At 35.7% G+C, this 27,500-nt stretch overlaps 1 protein-coding gene across 2 annotated transcripts in view; it reads right to left on the bottom strand.

Moving 5' to 3' along the window:
- Positions 1 to 27,500, bottom strand: part of LOC135215622 (uncharacterized) — a 782,933-nt gene that overhangs the window by 736,567 nt on the left and 18,866 nt on the right. The gene's annotated exons all lie outside the window — the stretch shown is intronic.

The raw sequence follows: 27,500 nt of genomic DNA on the forward strand, positions 1-27,500 counted from the left end.
AACGTGTCCTCTATACCAAACAATTTCAACCAACTTCTCATTGCAGCGTTACCAATTCCATCAGAAGCATTCTCTCAGAGCAACTCAGCGCATGCAGCTTTTATGCATTTGCTATCAAACCTCTCACGTAACTATTTGAAAAATGCATTTGATCAGAATTTCCTCCTCCTGGGCTCATTCCACACTGCTGTTCTCTTTCAGCATTCCTGGTTTCTGTCTTAGGGTCTTCATTACAATCCTACTACGCACCTTCCCTGGTATATCAAGTAATGTTATGCCCAAATCATTCTTACAATCTCCCTTATCAGCTTCATCCTAATACAAAGCAACAGTTATACACGTCTCGATAATTCCTCTGGGACATTCCCCTAATTCAGACTTACCATACACCCTAGTTTTCACAGTACCACAACATCTCATTTGTAATCTTGTAAACTCATGATGTTTTGCATTTTTAAATACGCGCACATACACGCACACACACACACACACACAGACGCGCGCACACACACACACACACAGACGCGCGCACACACACACACACACACACACACATATATATATATATATATATATATATATATATATATATATATATATATATATATATATATACATATAAGTGAGTGTGTATGTGTGTTTATGTGTAGCAGAAATCCACAATGATATCCACGCAAACACATGAAAAACTTTTTAAAAACAGTGAGAGCTCCCGCCATCCACAGTGTGTTTTCAGAGACTACTGTTTTGCATTTGAGTAAATACCATTGGAGATTCTTCCTGCTTCAAATGGATAATACTATCTATTTTACGAAACAAAACAAGTTAGAGATGATACATTAATACAATTGATGTTTTGATTGCAATATTACGAAATAATATTTTGAAAATATTATGACCAATTAATATCCAGGATGTAAGGTCATCATACCTTTTGATAAAAGTGTTACCGCAAAAACTTTGAATGCCAACTATGAAAAAAAAAAACACGTCGAAAAATGTCTTGAAAACTGTAAAAACCATAAACTACCGAAAATGTCGAGGAAGCCTCATTTTCCAAGTTATGCACCAACTCCGAGGAGATCCCGGGTGGTCCTATAGAAAATCCTGAACCTCATGATTTGGGGCGTGAGGCTGAGCCACCGAGATTGCTCCCCAGGAGAGGAAAAGCTCCGTCATTAGCGCTGAAACATCAACCAACATTTCTCTCTCTCTCTCTCTCTCTCTCTCTCTCTCTCTCTCTCTCTCTCTCTCTCTTTTGGGCAACAGCGTATTGATCCTTCCCTCGACGATTCGTTCTTTAAGCGGAAAATCAGCTGATCAGTCAGAGGAGCAAGAGGGAGAAAATAACTCGCGATAATTCTGAGGGTAATCAGAGAGACGCAGACAATTACGCCGGCGGGGTGGGGGGTGGAGAATAATATTCATCATCAAGTTTTCTTTCAGTTTTCGACGTACAGTTGTTGTGCTGCGTTTCCAGTGTTTACTTGTGTTCATTTGAATAAATCATTCAGTCAAAGCTCTTTCCTAGTTTTTCCTTTCAAACGATAACGAGTTTTATCCTTAGCACAAACTCCCCAATCGCATTGCAAAATACTTTTATCACGGAATAACTGGAATAATGGTTTAGTTTTATGCTCATATACATATATATATGTATATATATATATATATATATATATATATTATATATATATATATATATATATATATGTGTGTGTGTGTGTGTGTGTGTGTGTGTGTGTGTGTGTGTGTGTGTATGTATGCAATTTAAATCAAATGATAGAAACACATAACTTTGTTAGGAAGGTTTAACGTCGTTAACGTCATTCTTGAAGACTCTAAAGCAAACATTCAAATACTGTGAAACAAGCAATAATAGTTAAAGAAATCTTTAAATTCTCATGACGAAACTGAAAACAAACAGAAATGATTACTTTTAAACGAGCTTTCTTTATTTATCAGCGACTCGCTTTGTTCGCCATTATTGAAAAGCGTTATAAATACTGAAGAGCTACGCCAGGTGCGCCACAGCCGAATGAGCTCAATTAGACTCTACATTTCGATCATTTATAAAAGTTTTTTTATGCTGGAAACTCGTGATTTCTGCCCCTGAGTGACGAAAGGAAAATCGGAAGCAGCACCACACAGTCCGATGCACTTTTAAGAGCCTATCCTGGCAATTATTCATTATCAGGTGAAAATATACGTAACCATTTCCAAAATAGCTCGTACCTGCACTTTTTTTTTTTATTGCTTCATTCGAAAATTCGTATGATATTTAAGACCGAAAATTATTTTATTTTTAAGAACCCAAAACTAATGATTTGGTCGAGTGAAATCATACGCGGGGCAAAGATAAAGAAACCTATCATTCTATAAATCTGGGTGATTTTAATGTTAGCTTTGTGTTTCAATAAGGGCAGGGCTAGTAAGTTTCTAGCTTATGAAATAAATTTCTTTTTTCTTTTTTCGTTATGAAAACTGCAGGAAATCAGTGACCATCAATGAACCCACTATAATTTTCTATTCATTTATATCGCTACGAATTCTCTCTCTCTCTCTCTCTCTCTCTCTCTCTCTCTCTCTCTCTCTCTGTTAAGATAATGGAGAATGATGGTTACGATACGATCATGTAAACGGATTCGTGGCTAAGTGTAACTGGACCCTGTTATATAATATTTAACGTTGTACTGAGTAGGTAAAGTTAAAAAAAAAATAATAATGACATGTTCGGAGAGAATTCATTAATCATTTACCAACTCATCAAACTAGTATGAAGGCTTTGGGCACTGATTAATTTATACATGCATACTCATACATTCACACACATAATATATATATATATATATATATATATATATATATATATATATTATATATATATATTACATATATCATATATATATAATACATGATTACATATATATATACATTTATATATATATATATATATATATGTATATGAATTTTTTATCACATCAACGTCATTTATATACAAGCATTAAGCTACAAATGTCCTTTAATATCCAATTCGCTCTAGCTAGGAATTAATATATTTTCATATATGTAAACCGAAAAGGAATTTTTTTAGTTTATAATAATCTCGCCCTCTCGTGGATTCGAACCAGAGGACACAGGACAAATCAGGACTTCAACGAAGTCCGCTGGTTCGAATCCATTAGAGGACGAAATTATTATCAACTAAAAAATTCTCTTTCGGTTAACATATATGAAACTATATTAATTCCGAGGTAGAGCGAATGGGAATGGGAATAGCTCAGAGACAAAGACGAAGAAAACCAAAAATGACCACCCATGAGGGCATGATAATCTATGGAGACATTCTAAGTACACTGGTTGCATCTCCTGTTCTTACGTGGTAAAGGAAAACTTCAAAGCGTTTCAAAGTGGACCACAGGCTAATTCTTCCTGTTGCAGTACTTTCAAATAGTGACATTCAAACTGGTCATTTTCTTATTCCCCCAAACCAAGCCTTGTATTCTCATGACAATTCCCGGCAAAAGGATACTCTACGTTACTGAGCTTCTTATCTGCTGTGCATGAACTCTAAGGTCCTATAAATATATAGCCTTGATAAATACTGAAATCGGTAAATGTTTCATTGAGGAAGTCATGCAGCCACATTTTGTTGAAACAGCGGGAGATCACAGTTTACCCAGGTGGCCTCTTGTTGTGAGCATGAACGAAACTGGTACATGATTGTGTGTATATATATATATATATATATATATATATATATATATATATATATATATATATATATATATATATATTCATATATATATATATATATATATGTATATATTATCATATAATTATATAATATACATATTCAATATTCATATTATGTATATATATTATATAGTATAATAGTATATATTTAGGCTTAATACTTATTATTTAATAAATATATATATATATTATATATAATAGTATATTATACATAATATATACACTTATGTATATATACATATATACATATTGCATACTCACAGTTTTTCGTTTTTCAAAGAGTGACTCAAAAGATAAAACGAAACCACAGCGGCTATACCAAGTTCCCTTACTTAATAACATTCAATCTCCTGCCTTTTTTGGTCTGGTAATTTCATTTTACCCTTAAAAACACTTTCTTACATTAGTGTTAACCAAATTAATTTTTAGTTCCTCCCATTACTTGACATATTTCTATTCTAAGTCTGTGCAGTGTTTTACGTAAAAGTTTCGTTATACGTTCAATTTTTTTTTTAAGGTCATTTTAGACGAATCGAAGCTCGACAGGTCGCCGTCATTGGCCGCAAAAGGAAGAAATTTGTTGCAGTGTTGCTCTCGTTTACATTCTTCGAATTTTTCGCTCCGAAGCGATCAGAGACAAGAGGAAGTTACTTAGAAAAAGATAGTATTATTATCATTCAGATGAAACCTATTCATACGGAACAAGCCCACAGGGGCCATTGACTTGAAAATTCAAGCTTCCAAAGAATATTACGGTGTTCATTAAGAAGAAGTACGACGAAGTAAAGGGAAATACAGAAAGAAGAGATACAACTTATTAGAAGAGAAAAAAATAAGTTAATAAATTAAAAAATACAAACAAACGTATTAAAATGCAAGGAAAATACCCAGTATAAAGGTAGTAATGCATTGCACCTTCGCTTGGACTTCGGAAGTTCCAAGTGCACGACTTCCTCTGGGAGGCTGATCCACAAGCCAACGGTGTGAGGAATAAAGAGCCTCTTGAACTCAGACGTTCGACAGCCAGGCACAATTACTGTAATATATTAGTGCTGCTGTTCAGCGAATCCGGTTGCTCTCGGGAGATAAAGGAGATCAGGGATCAATTGTTAATGTAAAAGATCGCTGCAGTTATCAATTTCACTTCCTGAGCGAATCATGGTAGACAAAAATGCCACTACCGCTACAGGATATAGGGACCCCACTCACTGTCCACCTTTGAGAGGTATACATTCACCTATACTCTGTTTTTTTCCATCTGTCCACCAGCGTGTGGTGTTTGCGTATGGTAACACTGCGTCCCGGGCTTTAGATAGTTACATTCAGCTTACATTCAACAATAATAATAACCTTATTTCGAATATTAACGGTGTAATTCGTATACTGTAAATTATTAAAACACTTTTCAGTTGCAAATGTACACCCAGATATCCTTTTATTTACCTAAAACTTACACATATCGTAACTATTTAAAGCCCGGGACGAAGTGTTACCATACGAAAACACCACAGGAGTCAGACCTGAGCATCGGAGAAAAATAAGTTCAGCGATCGAGTTTTTTTACGCTGAACTTCCACTAAAAAGTCCGGAGCATTTATAGTTTTCATTCTTCCACTAAGTCCTTCATTCTTTCATTTAGTCTTTCATTCATAAAATCCTTCATTCTTTCAATAAGTCCCACCGCCTAATGATAAGCTCACTAGAGCCCCCAACCCTCTACCCTTTTCCCCTCACCCTATTTTTCCATTTCCTGTAACCTCTCCTTTCCTACCTACCTACCTCAAATACCCCTACCTCCTTCCCTTTTCATTCTCCTCTCTCCCCCACTCCCCATACCCTCTCTCTCTCTCTCTCTCTCTCTCTCTCTCTCTCTCTTCCTGTTTCTCCATTGGTGGTGGCAGTAGCATAGGAGGTGTACTACTTGACAGCAGTAGAATACAAATCGACTTCGTAATACATAGGATAATCTGTCACTATTCCTACGCAAAAACGAAATATAAATACAACGTACCTTTGGGTTATGACGCATATTTTTGCTTTCACATCTGACACAGAAGTATTAGGGTTCAGTTTTAAGGACACACACAAAAGTATTAAATTCTTTTTAAGCATTCTTTGTCCGATCCACCTACTTCAATTAAGGGCGATAATACAGGAGAGGGGCATAAGATGTAAGCACGGAGGTTAATTAAGGAGGGTAAACATAAATAGAAAATCAGTAACCTGACTCATTCATTTACTGCACAAGCACGGTTACTAGTTTTGAAAAAATTAGACCGTCGATTCCTCTCTCTCTCTTTCTCTCTCTCTCTCTCTCTCTCTCTCTCTCCAATGAATTTTTTAAAAAGTTAAGACAGTTCTCTAGAAAAGGATTAAACACAAACATAGCAATTTATTAATGTTCTAACCTAGAATTTGTGCTCTTTACCAGAACAAGGAAAGCAGACCATTTATTCTTAAGACTGAATACAAATCATACTCTATTTTCAGCATGGCTTCCTATCCGAATTTACTGAGCAAGAAATGGCAATAAATATAACCAACAAGGGGTAACGGAAGATGCATTACTGCAGTGAAGGATTATATTCACGTAATGCTCATAGTACGCGCCAACTTTCTTTTGTGTTTCTATCTCTTTCGTGACTTACCATCAATTGATTATCGTGGGTACTCGTGACTGTGTGAGTCGTAGATCGTAAAACCTCGATACATAACCTGTAGTATAGGCCACAGCCTGCGACCTAAATAACTGCTGTAAATAGATATGGGGGTCACTAACTTCGAATTGCTACTCTTCAACTACTGATGAAGCACGGTATGTTTCTGTATCTAATATATATATATATATATATATATATATATATATATATATATATATATATATATATATATATATATATATATATTGTTGTTTTATCAGTGAACATTCTACCATCTGGCATTTGTATTGGACAGCTGCTGTTGTATACTTGACACTATATATATATAATATAATAGATATATATATATAATATATAAATATATATTATCTTATATATATATATATATATATATATATATATATATATATATATATATATATATATATATATCTATATATATTTATATATCATATATATAGATTATATATATATAAAAATATATATATATATATACATATATAAAATATATATATAATATATAATATATATATATATATATATATATTATATATAGTGTCAAGTATAAAAGACAGATTAAAACACTCTTGTTTAAAGCTAAGGACAAAATAGTTCGGCAATTTTCCATCATATAAATAACACGAACCATACCATGGATTGGTACTCATCCTGAATTTTATACAACAGCAGCTGTCCAATACAAATGCCAGATGGTAGAATCTTCACTGATAGTTCAAGATGATAGGATCAACTTTTCAAATGCAGCCTGGGGCTCTGACCACATAGACCTATCGTTCCTTGAGGCAACGATGAAGCTGATTAAGACAATTAAACAGAACCAACGTAGGCCTAGTAGTGCACCCGAGGCATCACCTTAGACAATATCTTCCTTGAGGCAACGATGAAGCTGATTAAGACAATTAACAGAACCAACGTCGGCCTAGGGGTGACCCGAGGCATCACCTTAGGGCATATCTCCCATTACATGTTTCGCCAATGTAACTACTTCTATCATTCACTACTTGATAAGGGTGGAAGTCAGTCCACCGAAATATCGTTCTTAGCTTTAAACCAGAGTGTTTTAAAGAGCCTTTCATATTTGAGATATATCCTGTTTTAACAGAAGGATTTATTTACATATATATATATATATATATATATATATATATTATATATATATATATGTGTGTGTGTGTGTGTGTGTGTGTGTGTGTGTGAGTGTGTGTGTGTATATATGTACATATATATATATATATATATATATATATATATATATATACATATATCATGTATAGATAATTTCATATGTCCAGTATGTATGTACATGTATACAGGAAAAGAGGCTAGAGGGAAACCAGGAGCTCTATTGTGCATTTATAGACCTAGAGAAAGCATACGATATAATCCCAAGAGAAGTGATGTTTTGGTGTTTAAGGAAAAGGAAATTCCCAGAAAAATTGTTTAGGCTGGTCAAGATGATATATAAAAGAACGAGCACAAAAGTGATAACAGTAGTTGGGGAAACAGAAAACTTTGAAGTTAGTGTTGGATTACACCAGGGGTCAGCATTAAGCACCTTTTTGTTTGTGCTGTTCATGGATGTGTTGAGTGAAGAGATCAGGAATGAAGAGCTGTGGAAGTAGTTGTACGCCGATGATCTGGTAATTACTGCTGGAAATAAGGAGGACCTACAGAGAAGGGCTGGAGAGTGGCAGGAGTCTTTAGAGAGGGGTGGCTCAAAGGTGAATGTGAATAAAACAGATGTTTTGTAAAGCAGTAGGGAAGATAGAGACAGAATATTAATACAAGAAAGAAGAGGCTCAATTATATAACAGGCAGAAAAGTTTAAATACTTAGGATCTACTTTAAGACGGAGGAAGTGAGGCTGAAGTTGATAGTAGGATAAAAGCTGCATGAGGGAAGTGGAGAGAGGTAGCTGTAGTAGTATAAGAAAATGCCAATCAAGGTAAAAGTCAAGATATATAACACAATGATAAGACCAGTGTTAATGCATGGAGCAGAAACATGGTCTCTAAGAAGGAAAAAGGAAGTAAAGCTGGAGAGAACAGAGATGAGAATGCTAAGGTGGATTATGGGAATATCGCTGCTTGAGAGATTGGAAAATGATGAAATAAGAGGAAGGGCAGCCCTAGTAAAGATTACAGAGGTGATAAGAGAGTCACAATTGAGATGGTATGTGATGAGGATGGATGACGTAGAGGGGAGTGAAGAGGGCTTGGGAGGAACCTGTTAGAAGAAGATCGAATGAGAGACAGAGAATTAGATGGCGAGATAAAGTTAAGGAAGATAATGAGAGAAGAGGTTTGGTGGAGGATGACGCCTTTGATAAAAAGCAGCGGAGAATGCGCATCAGGCAACCGACCCCTTAATGTAGGGATAATGGTGGGAAAGAAGACATATATACAGAAATATATATATTTGTATATATATACATACATACTGTACATGTGAAATATATATACATATGTATATATAATTATATATTTGTATATGTATACATATATACTGTACATATGAAACTATATATATATAATATATATATATATAATATATATATATATATATATACACATGTGTGTGTTTGTGTGCGTGTGTGTGTGTTTGTATGCATTCATATGTATACACAACATATATAATATATATATATATATATATATATATATATATATATATATATATATATATATATATATATATCCCGAAGGAAGTAGTAGGGAAAGGCGTCCTCATCTTTCAACAGTTTATTAATGCCGACGTTTCGCGACGAATTCCAGGTCGCATTTTCAAGGCTAAAAATATATATAAGTTTACGAACATTAATAATTGATCTAATTTAATTTATATTAAAAATGTCATGGCAACAGCTCTCAATAAAGTAAAAAGTAAAAAGTTAAAAGTTAAAAGTTAGAAGTTAGAAGTTAGAAGTTAGAAGTTAGAAGTTAGAAGTTAAAAGTTAAAAGTTAAAATTCAACAGCACCTCCAAAGTCAGACATATTAAAAGTACAGGACTTCACTAAAATTTCAGAAACACCTACCTATACAAAAGAAAGAGTAAAACTAACACAAGATAGGTAAAAATACAGTGAGGCAGACCAGCTGCCCAAACTAGGCTATGAACAATTTTACAGAGGACGTTTGGTTTGTATTTAAACGACGGTACAGTCGTTTTTAATAATTTATAGATTCTAAAATTGTCAGGTTGTTGTTGTTCCGCAGTTGGCCCAAGATAGAAAAATCCTTGCTGTCAATATATGTTTTACATGTTTTTGAGTGATTCCGTATATTGGATTGTTCTGGATTAGATAACCTACTACCTGTTCTATGGCTTATGCCCCTGCGGGAATCAATTCGAACCTGCAACAGCCTCCTCGTGCATCCCATAGAACAGGTAGTAGGTTATCTAATCCAGAACAATCCAATATACGGAATCACTCAAAAACATGTAAAACATATATTGACAGCAAGGATTTTTCTGTCTTGGGCCAACTGCGGAACAACAACAACCTGACAATTTTAGAATCTATAATTATTAAAAAGACTGTACCGTCGTTAAATACCCAAACGTCCTCTGTAACATTGTTCATAGCCTAGTTTGGGCAGCTGGTCTGCCTCACTGTATTTTTACCTAACTTGTGTTAGTTTTACTCTTTCTTTTGTATAGGTAGGTGTTTCTGAAATTTTAGTGAAGTCCTGTACTTTTAATATGTCTGACTTTGGAGGTGCTGTTGAATTTTAACTTTTAACTTTTAACTTCTAACTTTTAACTTTTTACTTTTTACTTTATTGAGAGCTGTTGCCATGACATTTTTAATATAAATATTATTAGATCAATTATTAATGTTCGTAAACTTATATATATTTTTAGCCTTGAAAATACGACCTGGAATTCGTCGCGAAACGTCGGCATTAAAATAAACAGTTGAAAGATGAGGATGCCATTCCCTACTACTTCCTTCGGAATATATCTTCTTTGAGCTCCAGCGCCGGCCCTTATGTGTGTATATATTATATATATATATATATATATATATATATATATATATATGTATATATATATATTAATTAATACCTGCTGTTACTATTACCAATATATATATAATATATATATATATATATATATATATATATATATATGTGTGTGTGTGTGTGTGTGTGTGTGTACAATCCGAAGTTACTAACGTTTCCAGAGGCCGTGTAATAGTGTTTTTTTTAAATAACTCCTAAAATAACTGATGGATTTCCATGATATCAAAGCAGGGAGCGCTTCATACAATGGCTTAATTTTGGGAAATACTGTGCATTGCCAATTACGTTTCATTAACTTTTTTACTTAAGAAAATGAGGCTAAAGCCAGTCTTAGCCACCCACACATTCGCAAAAGTGATGACGTCCCTCATTGACGTTGGTATAACGTTTCTTCCCCTGTACCTCCCATCCCCCGAATTGTTAAACGCCTGTTTAACTCCATAGATAATTGTCATATGACCTACCCCAAGCAATACGAAATTCTTTGTCAGTAAAAGTTCAGCATACCTGGTAATGTGATTCATGACTTTAGACTTTACCTAAACACAAGACCAACCTTTTATATCTTACCCACTCACTTACATTGAAGATCAAGAATGAGACTTATGACAGGAGACGAAAGAAGCCATGCTAACCCTACACATTCGCACTTCAAGCGAGTGTTGGTAAAGCAATAGAAATATCGTTTTCTTTAGGTTAAGCCGTAGGACTCATTCTTACATAAAACGCAGGTTACTCGATACATCAATTGCCAGGAAGAAAATGACAGAGAGCATTGTTTGATATAATTTATCATATCAATTTCACCAGAGAGAGTAGCTTGAATTCCTTAGAAGGTAGACTTCTAAAAGATGTCTCATATAAGGGCATTGACATCGGCCATTTGATAAATTTTGAAATCATATATATATAATATATATATATATATATATATATATATATATATTATATATTATATATATGTGTGTGTGTGTGTGTGTGTGTGTGTGTGTGTGTGTGTGTGTGTGTTCATACATACATAAGATTTTATTATATTTCAACCTATAGTTTTTATATATTAATTTACGTTATAAGTACCAGTACCTATTTTTGTTACTTAAAAGGTATGTGACAAATATCATAACGACTTTGTCACTGGAATTATACCATACTTCAATTAATGAACCAATCAACCTTACTTTGAGAATCCATTGACATTGTCTACATGTCAAGCTGATATATTCGTATCAAATTATTCATTAGCTTTGCTTTTCCAAAATAATGTTATCACCAATTGCTGGAAAGCATAGATATATGAGGGATGAAAAAAAAAAAAAACAAGTAATGACCACTTATACATTTTACTCATCATCACTCTCAAAGAAAAGATCGTTTTCCTCGTCACTATCAATGTTGATGATGACCGGATCTATACTGTCTTGAATATTATCTGAAAGCCAGTAATCATCTTCAAAATATCTTGATCTCCTGACAGCGCCAGCCCACGTCTCCCCTGTTACAGCAAGGCTGGCCTCTTCAAGCCTGGCAAAGAGATCAGCACGGGTAAACCGCTGCAACGAGGAGCGCACCTGTCGTTTCATACAGCCCCACACCTGCTCGATGGCGTTGAGCTCAGGATGGGCAGGGGGCAAGCGAACCACTTCATGGCCCCATTCACGGATTTTATTATCCACAATGTAAACTGGTTTCGGTCGGTTGCCCCTGCATATCTTTAAAAGATCAGGGCGTGTTGCGTGAGCTGGATACTGTATTTTTCGAGACCTGAGCCAGTTAACCAAATCCTGCTTTTTTTGTAGCTGTTGTTGGGCATCGGCTATCTCCTGTCAATTGGCTATGGCATGGGGCGTTGTCTAGCACCAGCACTGAAGGATCCTCAAGCGACGGCAGGAGCTGTGATGTTAGCCACCGAATAAATATCAAATATCTCTGAATTCATTTCTCCATGGTAGTCGCCGGTTTTATTTTTCGCAGGGAGGCATAAAAATGAATTTTCTACAAAACCTTTAGCTGTACCACCTGCTACCACCACAAACCTCTCTCCTTCTCCTGGTGGCACCTGCCGGCTGTAGGTGGCACTGGTGACAGATTGAGAGGTGTCCACCTACTCCTTGCTATGTTGCATTCTCGTCGTAAACCAAGTCTCATCGACATACACTACTTCTCTTCCTTCATCATGATGTTGCTGGAGGGATCGTAGAGCATCAACTCGGCGGCAAACGACGTCCAAAGTTTCTTTCCTTAGGTACATTTTCCGCTGGGATGTTTTATACTGGATACCCATGTTATGGAGGATTCGCCATACTGCCTTCTCAGATGTTTCTTCAGGAATGATATTTAATATTTTAAGTTCTTCCGCTAAAGTGGCAATAGTGAAAAATCGCTTAGCAGCAAATATGCTGTGCACATGTCTCCTAATGGAACCAACGGTGAAGTTGTCAAAGACCAGAGGCGACGTATTTGATGATGCAGGTGGTGTTTCAGGTGAATGAGGATTCTTTCCACGGCTCACCAACACTCGGACAGCGTTCGGAGTCATCCCCATAGCATCAGCAACTCGTTTCACATGGCCTGTAGAAAAAAAACAAATTTAAATAAACAAACAAATAATATATATATATATATATATAATATATATATATATATATATATATATATAATAATATATATATATATATATGGCTAGCAGTATATTGTAATATATCATGTACTTATTAAAGTCATACTTTTCTTACCGATTTATACAAATTTTTCAGGCGGTTTCTTTCTTTCTCTCTGTTGTAAATGGTGAAGAGTTTCAGCGCAATTGTAGTTTTGCAATGGCGAGGACAAAGCAACATTTATGCCATGACTAAAGTCGAATCTATATATGAAAAAATAGTTCAGAGCTACTACTACAACTGCTGCCGATGATAACCTTGGATGTACTAACAGGGCTCTGAGGTAGGAGTCGAAGTCGGTGAAATTATTTCTGAATCCTGCTCCAGTCTTTGCCCCATAACATCATTCCAACCATATAAAACTCTCTCAAGGAAATTTTTTTTTTTTCTATTTTCTACTACTGTTTTTATTTTATTTTATTTATTTATTTATTTATTTTTTTAGTCGCAAATCTAAAATTTGTAGGAGTCCGAGTAGAATATCTCTCAGTGCGATTCCACACCCCTGTTTTAAAGCTCTTCTATTATGTTCGATAATTTGTGTTAACCATCTAATCATTATCTACCACCATAAAACATTTTATTGCTCTTCCGGCTCATTTTATATGTGCAGTACACAGTCTTTCCTAACAGGGATCTACTCGGTAGCCTAATAACAATGGGAATGAAGGAAAGAAGGCAAGAAGGAAGGGGGGGGGGGGGGGGGGGGGAAGGGGGGAAGTACTAGATAGCCATAGGTGTAAACACCGAAGGAGGGTTGGGGGAACCTCTGCGTCACAGTTACGTCATTAAGTACCACTTCTTCGAAACGCTCTGGAGGAGGGGAAGAAGTTCCTCTTTTTTTCTAAGAGTAAACGAGTTAATTAAGCACATCTGTCAATTCATTGTACCACCAAAAATTAGGCCAATGTTTGAAACATTCATTGCTGTAGTTTCATGGAAATTCATAATCCGGTTTGTTAGATATTTGAGAAAAACACTATTACACGGCCTCTGGAAACGATAGTAGTCACCGACATATCTATTTACCTTAGTTATTTAGGTTACAGGCTGTGACCCCCGCCTATTTGCGGTTCCGGATTCGCGGATTTACCTGTTCGAGGCTTTTTCCATGGCACATATAGACATTATTCCAGGAAAATTCGCGAATTCGCAGTATTTTTCATACAGAAATATTCACTAATTACTGTATTTTCATATTTTTCGTGACTAAATGCCTTCTTTGTGATAAAACTATTAAAATACTCAGGTATAAACATTTTTAAGAGGATCTTGAAAGCAATTTTAGTGGTATAAAGTATTTGCGGATTCTAGCCATTCACGGGGGTTTGTTTGTTTTGTTTGTTTGGTGTTTTTGCGTTGCATGGAACCAGTGGTTATTCAGCAACGGGATCAACGGCTTCACGTGACTTCCGAACCATGTCGAGAGTGAACTTCTATCACCAGAAACACACATCTCTCACTCCTCAATGGAATGGCCGAGAATCGAACCCATGACCAATGAGGTGGGACGCTAATACCATACCTACCACGCCGCTGAGGCGCTTCACGGGGGATTGTGTGCACATCCCCGTGAATACTGGGGATAGACTATCGAGGTATTACGAGCTACGACTCATACAGTCATGAGTACCAAAGATAATCGACTGATTATAAGTCATGAGAGAGAAAGAAACGCAGGAGAAAGTTAGCACATACTGTGAGCATTACGGGAATATCTAATTCAAGTACCCACAATGATCTCTCAGCCTCTCGACATCGCATCATTTCACATTCGTTTACCATAAACGATGGAGAATTACGCTTTAGAGGAAGATTCAATCCTGTGCACAAGAGGGTCAGCTACGAGGCTCTGACACATTTCGTGCCGAAGACGATTATAAACCTTGTCAGTGTGTCTGTTGAATTAACATATATTTTAATGAAGCTAACTGGAATCGTTCGTTGTAAGGAATCCGTATTATAATTGGGTATTGGTATTTAGGCTCATATATAGTATATAAATATATATATCTATATATATATATATATATATATATATATATATATATATATATATATATATATACTATATGCACTAGCTGTGGCCTGGCGGCAGGCAACCATAGACCGGCATTGTTTGAACCGTAATATCATCGTTATTTTTCATCGTAGAAGAAATGTAAGAGCATATTCGGAATCATCTTTTTTTTTTTCCTCTACAACTAATATTAAAGAACTTAGCATCGCCGGATATCCGACCAGATATTCAAATCAATATGGAATCCGGCTAAAAACTATCCCACAATATTAATTCAGTCCCGTAGTTTTGCCGTCTATACCGAACATACACATATACATACATAAGCGAATTCCACAGGAAAATGATAGTCAGAAATCCAAGCGCTTTCGTCTTTACTCAGACATTGTCAAGGAGTTAATGTCTGAGTAAAGACGAAAGCGCTTGGATTTCTAACTATCATTTTCCTGTGGGATTTTTTAAGCATATACATACATATATAGTCCGACAGGTCACCCACACATCAGGGACCTGCACCCTTTTTCAATCATGGTACGGTCCCCAAACTAATTTAGCAAGTCATTAAATTGAGAACTTCCGGACAAGTCACAAAAATTCACACATCTCATGGGGAGGCTCCCTGGTTTCACTCCTGCCCTCGTCCACTTTTTACCTGACCATGATCCTCAACTCTCTCTACACACGTGCTTGCTAATGTTCCTCTCCCTATGTTCGCACCATTCTGCCAACGTTCAAATGTTCTTTCAGATTCCGAGGGAAGATTAGCGTCAGAGATGGAAGACTGAGATGAATCGCTCCTCAAGAAACTTGGTCGTTTAGAGAACAATATCCGGTTTGGACAGGATGATTCCAGTTGTCCAACTTGGGTATATTGCTCTCACACTTCACCATAGCCTGTAGTACACGGCACGTCGACTTCGCCCAGTAACACACAAGGTCTATCTTCCCACTGCAGTACGCCTACCCAGAAGCAACCCGTTCCTGATCACTCTGTTGTCGCTCTCTTCTACCATCGTCTTGAAGCTAACAATGGCTAGTACTTTCAAGTAACCACAACTGTGTATTGGGACTGCCTGCAAATTCTCCCGACAACCACCTGCCTTCTCGATTCTTGATTTCCATTGTTGAAGCCCTGCAAGCGATCTACGTCCTTCAACCGACGCCCTGGTAGAACTCCACACCCGTAATACCACAGATTTAAGGTAATTGATAGCAAACATTTGTTCTGTCTGCCCTTCAGCCCTGTTCCTATAGCCAGTCCTATTTTCAGTTGTGTTTTCTCATGTAATTCCCATTCCTAGAATTCCTGTCTCCCGATGAGATCCAGTGAGTGTTTTAATTGTGAACAGCGACATCACTGATCATACTTTGCCACTTTCCATCGAATTATTCTTGACACAGTTTTTAACGTAATATCAAAGGCTTGATAAACAATGGAATCTTACAAAACGCTGTGTAAAGTTGCGTTTACAAATATCAGCATTTCATTGTCGATGTAAAGTTGCTTTTACAAATATCAGCATTTCATTTTCGATTACTTTGCAGATTCGTGTAGACTGCCCAATTGTGTGCCTGCCCCCCATCCCTGATTCCAGCGACGCTCACATTTGCTTACAGTGCTTCACTGAATAGTGTTATTGCCTACTGCTAATCTTAAGTTCCCGATCCATACTTTCATGTGCCTACGCGATTCTGTAGGTTAATGTATTTGCTTGCAACTTAGTGACATCTTTTCCATGTTATTGTGAATAGTAGAATTAACGTCACAAGCGTTCCTGTAATGGCATATCTTCCGACTGCCCAATTAGAAATTGTATTAATTCTTGAAAAGAAAATATGTTACATTAATTCCTTGGAAAGGAATTCGGGATGTTCTATAATGGTTCCATTCTCATTTTTCTATTCATAGTCTGCGTCCCATTAGTCAAGGAAGGTTTAAATTGCCCACGAGGAGAAATTTTGGAAATTCAAAATTTTGAATTCAGTAATTTCACTTTAACCCCGACACTGAAACTATGACAGTTATATATATATATATATATATATATATATATATATATATATATATATATATATATATATACATAGTATATATTACATGTGTGTGTGTATGTGGTCGTGTGCGTCCGTTGCGTTGTTATACTTGCGTTGTGCCGTTTGTATATATATATATATATATATATAGTATATATATATATATATAATATTTCTATACGTATTTAATGCTATTTCATATGTACAGTATGAATGTATAAATATATACAGCATAGATACATGTATATAAATGTATGTATATATATACGTATATATATATATATATATATATATATATATATATATATATATATATATATATATAGATAATATATAGATAGATAGATACACATACATATATATATATATGTATATATATGTGTGTGTGCATACATACAACTATTATATATATATATATATATATATACATATATATATAATATAATTGTCATAGTTTCAGAGCGGGGTTTAAGTGAAATTACTGAATTCAAAATTTTGAATTTCCAAAATTTACTCCCCGTGGGCAATCTATGCCTTTCCTGACGAACGGGACGCAGACTATGAACAGAAAAAGGAGAATGGAACGTTTACAGACCCCCCGAATTACTTTCCAAGATAAGGAATGAATGTAACACGTATTCGTTTCAAGAACTGATATAATTCCTAATTGGGCAGTCGGAAGATATACAATTACAGAAGCGCGATCAGAATCGCGTAGGTCCACGAGAGTGTGGGTCGAGAACTTGAGATTAGTAATAGACCTTAACACTATTCAATGGAGCACTGTAAGCGTGCGTGAGCGTCGCTGGCAATCAGGGATATGGCACCCCGATATTGACATTGGAAGAATGCTTGAATGATTTGCTGGTCACTTTCACCGAATATCTCATTTCAATAGACACGATGACCTCTTAACCTCTCGACCTCCTCATACTACTCGTATTTCGTATTTGCATATCATAAACGATGGAGAATTACGCTTTAGAGGAGGATTCGAACCCGGGCACAAGAGGTTCAGCCAAAAGGCATTGGCACATTTTGCCCCAAAGACGATTATATGCGTTGTCAGTGCGTCTGTCGATTAAAGTAAATTTTAATGAAGCTGACTGGATTCGTTTGTAGCATCGAATCAGTGTTATATTGGGTACTGCCTTTCAGGCAAATATATATATATATATATATATATATATATATATATATATATATATATATATATACGTATATATATCACATATATATATTTATATATACTGTGTATATGTATACATTCATACTGTTCATATGAAATTCATATGAAATACATATTATATATTATTAATATATTATATATTATTATAATAATATATATATATATATATATATAATATAATATATGTACTGTTTTTCATACGTACAGTATGAATGGATACAATATACACAGTACATATATACATATATATATATATATATATATATATATATATATATATATATATATGGGATAATATACGGATATATATATATATATATATATATATATATATAATATATGTATATAATAGATGTATATAGATGTATGAATGTATACAAGTACACAGTTCATACACACACACACACACATATATATATATATATATATATATGTGTGTGTGTGTGTGTGTGTGCGTGTGTATTTATGATTTATATATATATATATATATATATATATATATATATATATATATATATATGTATGTATGTATATATTTGCCTGAAAGGCAAGTACCCAATATAACACTGATTCGATGCTACAAACGAATCCAGTCAGCTTCATTAAAATTTACGTTAATTCGACAGACGCACTGACAACGCTTATAATCGTCTTTGGGGCAAAATGTGCCAATACCTTTTGGCTGAACCTCTTGTGCCTGGGTTCGAATCCTCCTCTAAAGCGTAATTCTCCATCGTTTATGATATGTAAATACGAAAGTGCGAGGAGGTCGAGAGCTTAAGAAGTCATCGTGGCTATTGAAATTAGATATTCGGTAAAAGTGACCAGCACATTATTCAAACAAATATATATATATATATATATATTATATATATATATATATATATAGTAACTAAAGTTGAAGGCGGTTGCTTGAAGCCAGATAAGCAGCATCGGAGGGTGGAGAGATACCAAAATCCTTTAATCTAATTTATTTCGATTACGTTTCAGGACCATGTGTCCCATTTTCCAGGCTAAAAATGAAAAGAACAACAGAATTAAAAACAGACTCAGATTAAAACAGGATAAAAAGTTATTTCTTAACAAAATGCAAATAAGGTACAAGAGAAGGAAACAGTGATTACCAAGTAGTGCTGAAGGCAAAAGCTGAGTGACTGTCAGGGTCCGTTTTGGTTCCGACGAAACTCAAGAGAGGTACAGAGGAGTTGACGTGGACTGAGTATTTAATTGGGGAACCAGTTGTTTAATAAAAAGGGATTCGAGTATTGCCAATTGGTGTTCGTTAAGAGCTTTATCTATTATTTTGAAATCCTTGTAATCAACAGTATTGTATTTGGATTTTTTCCCATGATCTCTAATACACGAAAATTCGGGGTTTGATAGTTTAACACCCGTACGATAGCTAACTCCACGATGGGAATCCAATCTTACCTTTAATAACCTCTGGGTGGAGCCCACGTACTTCCCCAGCTCACATCTGGGGCAATTAAACAAATATATGACTCTCGAGGTCATCAAAGGAAGTAGACTCTCCGCATATTTAAACAAGGTCTTGATGGTCATTGGGTTACATGGAATCAGTTTTAGGTTGACTGCCATTAGGTATTTGCTTACAATAAGTGTCAATTCGTGATAAAAGTGTCTGTTGTTGTTGTATGGGGTTTTTACGTTGCATGGGACCAGTGGTTATTCAGCAACGGGACCAACGGTTTTACGTGACTTCCGAACCACGTCGAGAGTGAACTTCTATCACCAGAAATGCACATCTCTCACTCCTCAATGGAATGGCCGAGAATCGAACCCGCGACCACCGAGGTGAGAAGCAAACACCATACCAACCACGCCACTGAGGCGCTAAAAAACAAAAGTGTCTGTCATAGATTAGGGGGACACGCGTACAAAAGTAGTTTTGATACCGTTGGTAGTTCAAACTGTAGGTGGAAAATATTATTAAGAAATTTTCGCAACTGTTTGTAAATGACCATCAAGTCCTTGTTTAAATATAAGGTGTGTCTACTTCCTTTGATGACCTATTTCCAATGTATGCATATCCATTTTTATTTTATTTCTGATAATTGTGGTTTCTATCCACAGATGGATTCGAATGTCACCACTTGAAACGAATTATCTGACTGATACTTTTATCTCTTAGTTTTTGGGAAAATAGAAATAGTGATTGAACTGATGGGTTTTCTATTAAGAGGTAGTGCGTGACATTTTGACCGAGATTATTAGTCAAGGATTGATTGTATTTCATCTGTTTGGGATTTCCAATTCATTTCCTTTTTTTCATATTAGTCTTTTTGGGGAAATAAAGGTTCTATTTTTGTATCTTAGAGTTTGGTTTTAGCCTAGATCTAACAACTTGATTTAGCTACAGAGATGCCAGTTCGTGGAGGACGCTGGAGGTAGGTCACGTTAACAGATGACGTTTTTCTTTCCTTTTATTAAACAAAGACAATTAGACCCTTACTATACTATATATATATATATATATATATATATATATATATATATATATATATATATATATAATCTATTTCATGTATGCATATATGACTGAAGTAATAATCGCTGAAACACTATAACACGAAGGTGCAAATCACTTCTGGATAACAGACCCCACAAGACCCAACATGGTCAGGGAAACGACAGATAAAACACCGTCGTTTACTGCAGGAAAGCCAATAAGATAGTGACGATAAGAATAAGGCTTGTCACATACGAAATTTCAAACAATTTTCTCGACTAACATCTCTCTCTCTCTCTCTCTCTCTCTCTCTCTCTCTCTCTCTCTCTCTCTCTCTCTCTCTTCTATAAACGTCAAATTTATAAAGCGAAGTTTGTACTAAGGGCCAGATAATGCACTATTCGGAGTGTCATTGATCACATAGATAAAAATGGGTGACATCGACTGCTATCAGGTGTTTTTTCCAATCGTTTTTATTTACTACTTCCCCATATTAATTTCCAAGCTGAATGAAGTTGGGCTTCGAACCATGACGTTCCATTCCCATGAAAACACAAATTACATCGATTAACGGCCGGGTAAGATTCTTCATATATATTTCGTGAGAGAGAGAGAGAGAGAGAGAGAGAGAGAGAGAGAGAGAGAGACTCTTTCTCGTATTTCATCTTTTCTTTTCCGTGTTAAGATACTCTGTCAATTTTCAGCTTACTATCTTACCGAAAAAGGCTGAGAGAGAGAGAAGAGGAGAGAGGAGGAGAGGAGGGGGAGAGACGGGAGAGAAGAGAAGCTGGATGAACAGAGAAACAGGGAAGAGAGACTCCTTTTATTGTTAATTTCTGGGAGAAAAAAGATTTAGAGAGAGAGAAGAAGAGAGAGAGAGAGAGAGAGAGAGAGAGAGAGAGAGACTCGTTCTCGTATTTCATGCGAAACGTACTTTATCTATTCTTTTATGTTAATTTACTGGAGGAGAGAGAGAGAGAGAGAGAGAGAGAGTCTAGGTGTCTGTGTTTTCCTTGAAGAAGGGATTTTTCAAGGGTTAGACGCTTATATGGGGATTTATCCAATTTTGCATATTACTTTTTCAGCTTCATTTCCTTTGACTGCATTCTTATGCAGTCAATAGCACGACATACTTATGAACTATAGCGTATATCTTTTTTTCACCATGACAGTGGGTAATCAGAGAAGTTTCTTGCGCTTTAACCCTTAAACTTTTCTCTGAGAAAATTCTAGGCAAAATTTCGCCACTTCGCAAGGAAATTTTAACAACATTCAATTTCAGAAGAACACCAGCGGTAATAGGCTTTCGACTCTTATGCGGAATGAATCTAAGTTTGTTGAAAGCTACTCAAAGAGGCGTTATTTTTTTTTTTCCAAGGTAAGGGCTCCAAAGCACAAGCATGTATAAAACAGTAGATTAATACGCGATTTACATCACTGTTAAAACGGATACCATTACATATGGAAACCAGAGTTAACTGTAAAATCGACTTTTACTGAGATTTATCATTCTTAGAATGTTAAATAAAAAATAAGCGGAAGAATAACATCAAAGATTTATAACTACGGTATACAATGCCGATCAAAAATAGGTGGATTGTTAACAATCAAGTCATTTACCAGAACATGAACATAAAATCACCCTGGAACGTCAGCACTCGCATCAAACGACGCCCAGCGACAAGTAAATAGTATTACACTTGTACGTATCCGTTTTCCTTACCGGATGCTCAAGAATGTAGTACGTCCTGTCGGTTCTTCTTGACCTTTTTGTTCGTTCGAAAAGGGAGGAAATGCAAGAATAAATTCGTCCCTTTTCGTCTTCGTGCCACGTTGCTATCTAGAAATGAACATCCTTACAATTGTGTGTTTGTTTGTTTGTATGGTGTTTTCACGTTGCATGGAACCAGTGGTTATTCAGCAACGGGGCGAACCACATCGAGAGTAACTGCTATCAACAGAAATACACGTCTCTCACACCTCAATGGAATGCCCGAGAATCGAACTCGCGGCCACAGAGGTGGCAGGCCAATACCATACCGATCACGCCACTGAGGCGCTTTGAAATTTGTATGTGACACAAACGCCATTCAGTTATAGCAATTAGTAAGCTAGGAAAGTATTAATACGGTCATTTGAATAAAAGAGAATAGGCTGCATTGTTACGATTTCTGTTTTATTGCCGTTATGAATCACTAAAGCTGAAGTGAACAGTAAAGATAATATTTGCCGATTTCGTAACAATTTCCTTTCACTCACTCGCGTCGACGCGGTCGTTCGAGTTTTTTAAGATGTTACAGTTATAAAAGGTTTCGAATTCGACAGGGTGCATTAAGCTCATCGGGTGATTCCCATTAACAAAACCACGTGGAAGAGTTTTATGGCGCATCGTGTTAAATTATGCTTAACGGGTTTCTATCATATATATCAGCTACAATAACGACAACTATTGCTGATGTCACTACAGTTGTTATTACTCTCTAGAGGATGAGCTGCAACAAGATTACTTGTGATGATAATGATATGCAGCTCTAAGGCTTCCGGTACTTCCTCATACATGAAGGAATCAGTAAAACATCAAAGGTATCGCTGCCACATATAAAAATGTTATGGATATAGGCCTACTCTCTGCAAGAGACCGTCATTAAGTCTGGAGGAAAAGAGGGGAAAATATATATATAGAGTTTAGGCCAAAGGCCAAGCACTGGGACCTATGAGGTCATTCACCGCTGGAAAGGAAACAGAGTAAAAGGTTTGGAAGGTGTGACCAGAAGAGATGGAAGAGATATGAACGGAAGTACAGTGAAAGGAATGAAAGGGATCGCAGCTAGAGGCCGCAGAAACGCTGCAAAGTATATCTAGTAATGCCTACAGTGAACCCCGTGAGGTGAACAGACGGCACTAAGCCTCTCCGGGGTAAAAAAACTGTTCAACAAAAGAAAGCAAATATATGAACTGTCAAATATTCCTTCAACAGCTGATGCAGAGCTCAGATCTATAAGACAGTCAATATCCTCACAGCACATCTTCATTCGGTATAGGAGTTTCATTTACTAAAACGAAAGCTGCATTGTTGGAAATGCGACGGTTTCATTTGTCTGTTTCTCAATGAACTTTCTCGTCTAAGAGATGACAGCACCGGATGATACAACATTTCATCATACCATAACGAACGAGAGCACTTACTGCTCGAAGGCCAGAATTCCCCGGTCGAATTTCATTTACCTCATTCATCACGAAACTGAGGTTTGTCCATCAGTGTTTTCATGTAAGCATTATTCTAAACAAACTAAATCAACCGCTGGTAAAAGCCGAATGTAGTAATTAGTCAAGCGTAACTGATAGAGAGAGAGAGAGAGAAGAGAGAGAGAGAGAGAGAGAGATGATGGGGACGGGTGGGGGGCGCCGCCAAAAGCAAGTAGGTAGTGCTTAATTAAGCACTACGAGAATACACCGAATTAATTATCTTTAAGTTCGTAATTGATGAAGTTACGATGCAATTCCAACTATTTTGGAACTTGAGCACCATAATGATTCGTTGTGTCCCTAGTTAGCTGCCTGACAGGTCTTGGTACTGCGTTCATGTTCAGAATCAGGAATAAAGATGCGCCAAATGTTTCACTAATTAGCCAATCCACAAATTCATTCTGTAGCTACAGCATACCACAGTGTTATTGCTTCCCATCCTTAAATACTCTTATTTCAATACAGATAAAGACCAGAAGATATAAGGAAATATTGCAGTAATCAGAAATTCTATTCTCCTTTGCACCCGCCTTCATTATTTCACATTGTTAAATTTGAAACCTTTTATAACTTTAACATATTTAAACTTGACTTCCCGCGTCTGTGAGTGAGTGACAACAAATTGTTACAAAATCGGAAAATCGTCTCTATTAATCACTTCAGCTTATATATTTCATAATGGCAATAAAACAGAATTCATAACAACACAGCCTATCTTTTTTTTTTTATTCAAATGGCCATATTAATATCTTCCTGGCTTACTAATGACTACAGCTGAATGGCGTTAGTATATAAATTTTAAGGATTTTTTTATGTAAATCTCTTCCCAACAAATCTTTCGTTTAGTAGGTCCCAGTGCAGATAACATGTTTCAATTCTTTTATGTTTTGCGAATGTCGACACAACTGCTTATCATTCATTCATATATCTAGAATTCTTTTAAAAAATCTCGAAAAAATCTCTCGAAGTAAAATTATATTCCAACTGCTGAATTTAAGAGCAATAAAAAAAATGGTAAAGGATAAGTTCAAGATTCTCCTTTCCAAGTGCGATTCCCACAAGCGCATAGCAGAGATTATTGGGCAACCGTAGTCCGTGGACCCCCCCGGCCAGGTCAGTCAATAGTGGGGAGGGAGGTTCAATACGTATTTCCTCAAGCTAAATCAGTCTCTATGGTATGGTGGTATTGTGTCCCTGGTAATATAGTTTGAAAAAGGAAAAAAAATTCATCCCAATAAACCATTTTTCAGCAAATAGAGAGAAAATAAATCAGATATATATATATATATATATATATATATATATATCCTATATATATATATATATATATATATATGTGTGTGTGTGTGTGTGTGTGTGTGTGTGAATGTGTATGTGTGTGTTTATGTGTGTGTGTGTATCGGTTTTCATTGGCTTGAACGATTTCTTCTATTCCGTTGTTACCCAAAAATAAATTGGATAGAGATTCGATGTTAAACGGAAGCCAGAGGTCTACACCCAGGCGTCCTATACCCTGAACACCTTACCACACCACACCTTTGGGCAAAGGTTTATGCTGGCATAAGGACTGTTTAATCTAACAGGAATGCTCTATGGACATACAAACCAACCGTTTGTTTCTTAACGTCTCTGCAAAACAAAATCCTAAAGCCAAGGGACCCCAAAATTATAAAGAAAACTTTTTTTCAAGAAACTGCTTTGTGAAGCTGAAAAGTAGAGAAGATAAATGCTACCTGCCACAGAACTGACATTTTACCCTAATATGAAACTAGGCTATGCTAGTTACTATGAAGACTTCCCGATCTCTTAGAAAAGTACGAAGGTAAAAATGAGGTTTATATAAGAAAAAATCTTAAACCAGATTTCAAGTCCACCCCTTTGGAAGCAATATAATTTTATAGAAACTAAAGCGTCCTGGCTTCGGTGCTTAACTATGAGAAGATATCTGGTGCTCTGTTTGCTGAAGTTCAGGATAAATATTATATTGTTTATTAATACAATACCTCATGTGGCTACTTACGTACTTCTTGATAATATCAAGGGGTATGTCTACATTTTAATACAGATCAAATCACCAATAATGTAAATCACCAATAACGTAAATATACGGAATGATGTACGCTTTTATTATACAAAAAATAATCTTCCTGAGAAATATGATAAAGCCCCCAAATTGTGCCTGAAAGACACAGCTGTGAATCAACAGACAAATCGTGAATATAGTTTGCCTTCTACAAGGAACAAAACCCCCAGGAAATTAAAAGCAGTATACAGCCTACCAAACATCATTTCAAAAAAATATTTGAATATATTAATCCTAAATCTGGCTGAAAATATAATATTACTGGGTACAAAACTCCATTTACGATCAAACAACAAACAAACCCGACAATTTGCATATCCCTTATTTTCAGAATTCTCTGTGTAGAAGCCTCTTTGCCAAGTTTCATATTTAACTACATGTCCATTTATGCATACATACATACATATACTATATACTAATACATATGTGTATGTAATATAGAAAGAGATGATATATATATATATATATATATATATATATATATGTATATGTATATATGTATGTATATATATATACATATATATATATATATATGGAGAGGAGAGAGAGAGAGAGAGAGAGAGAGAGAGAGAGAGAGAGAGAGAGAGAGAATACAACCGAGTACAAAATATAAACAGAAATTTCTTAATGTAGGCATACAAAATGTAAATGCGTATATGTACTATACGTAACAGTAATGAATAGAAATAGAAAAATTGAGATAAGAAAAAAATCTAATCCACTGAAAAATATAATGGTGCCTGATAGAAGTTCTCCTTGTTCTATCTATGTTCACGCAAAACTGAAATGCGTTTGACGTGCTGGCTCATAAATGCGTGGGCTTGAAATGTATGATTAATTATCAAAATACAGTGTACACTATTTACATATAGTATGTGGACAATACTGTCTACAATTTAAATCATGAGTAATTCTGTACATCAACATGACTGCTGACTGAAGTATAGTTTATATACAAAAAAACTGAAAGAGAACCTAGATATTTATGACATATTTCACAAAATGTGCAGAGTGAACAAGATATTTATTTCGAGTGTCTCAAAGTTCCTTTGAATAAGTATAGCTCGAGAATCAGTACAAAAAATATCACGAACGTAAATTTTTACAGCTAGTAATGAATGACAAAGCAAATAGCGTCACAAAGCAGCGTCGGAACATATATTTTGTTAAATGCCGTAACATGTCCCTCTGCAATAAGTGCAAAATTTCTGAATCCCTCAAACGCCACAGTAAATCTACATCAAGAGAAACAAAACACACGGAATTTCCCGAGTGGGGAACAGCGCCGGGTCGTCATTTATCAGGAATGCTGTTATTCAGATTAAAAAGGAAATTATT

This window comes from Macrobrachium nipponense, chromosome 5 (genome assembly GCF_015104395.2).
Source record: "Macrobrachium nipponense isolate FS-2020 chromosome 5, ASM1510439v2, whole genome shotgun sequence".
Classification (NCBI taxonomy): Eukaryota; Metazoa; Arthropoda; class Malacostraca; order Decapoda; family Palaemonidae; genus Macrobrachium; species Macrobrachium nipponense.